This window comes from Miscanthus floridulus, chromosome 10, assembly GCF_019320115.1.
Source record: "Miscanthus floridulus cultivar M001 chromosome 10, ASM1932011v1, whole genome shotgun sequence".
Lineage (NCBI taxonomy): Eukaryota > Viridiplantae > Streptophyta > Magnoliopsida > Poales > Poaceae > Miscanthus > Miscanthus floridulus.
The window spans coordinates 102,380,931-102,382,098 of NC_089589.1; the positions used below are offsets into that span (position 1 = coordinate 102,380,931).

Sequence of the window (1,168 nt, forward strand, 5' to 3'; positions counted from 1 at the left end):
TCCATACTGGACCTAATGTCAATATTGGAGATAATGGATTCGAGCTCAAGCCATCTCTCATCAACATGGTGCAAGCTAGCTAGTTTTGTGGAAAGGCACATGAAGATGTGAGTGCACATCTCCAACACTTCTTGGAGATATGTAACACTTTCACCATCAAAGGTGTAACCAAGGATGGCATACTACTTCGCATCTTCCCATTCTCACTCTAGGGGAAGGTGAAGCAGTGGTTCTATGCCAACAAAGATAGAAATACTACATGGGAAAACTGCTCCACTACCTTCCTAGCCAAGTTCTTCCCCATGGGCAAGACCAATGCTCTACGTGGGAGAATTTCAAGTTTTCAGCAACAACATGATGAATCTGTACCTGATGCATGGGAACGCTTTCAAGACTACATTGCAGAATATCCTCACATGGGATGGAAAATTGGCTACTCATGCAGACCTTCTACCATGGGTTAACCAATACTACCTATGAGACTATGGATGCTGCTGCCAGAGGTGCATTTCTGTTACTCACACTTCCAGCTACAATAGCTCTTGTAGAGAAGATGGCCTCCAACCAAGGTTAGAATGAAGAACAAGTTCAAACCCGCAAGAGAGGTGGAGGTATGCATCAACTTAAGGAGGTAGATATGTTGTCTGTCAAGATGGACCTACTGATGAAGAAGCTTGAAGACTGAGCTAATGAGAAGAAAGAAGTCATGCACATTCGTGACTCCCCACATGACATGTGAAGAGTGTGGAAACACTAGGCATTCAGGGAACAACTGTCCTAAAATACATGAGGATGTGAACTTTGTCAACAACAACTACTATCATCCTCAACAAAATTAAGGATGGAACCAACAACAGAGGCCGAACTACCAAAGTAACTACCAAGGTAATCCTCAAGGTAATAATTATAATAACTTCAATCAACCACCCTTGAGAGAATTAATTGCTAGCTAATCTAGACTCATGAAAGGATTATCTAAGAAGGTAGCTACCAATGATAAAATGCTAGAAAATATAAGTAATAGAATAGATAGCTTTGCTTCTATCATTAAGAACCAGCATAGCTTTAATAAAATGATAGAATCACAAATTGCTCAGCTGGCGGCTGCTGTTCCTCTATCCGACAAAGGTAAGGTTCCGGGGCAACTAGAAAATTTAGAAACTACAAA

The 1,168-nt window shown here is 41.2% G+C and overlaps 1 non-coding gene across 1 annotated transcript; it reads right to left on the reverse strand.

The window, feature by feature from the left end:
• Window positions 1–315: 315 nt before the first annotated feature.
• LOC136490393 (small nucleolar RNA R71) lies at window positions 316–423 on the reverse strand. The gene has a single exon (XR_010767686.1). It is a non-coding gene; the product is annotated as a small nucleolar RNA R71 (small nucleolar RNA).
• Between the last annotated feature and the right edge of the window lie 745 nt (window positions 424–1,168).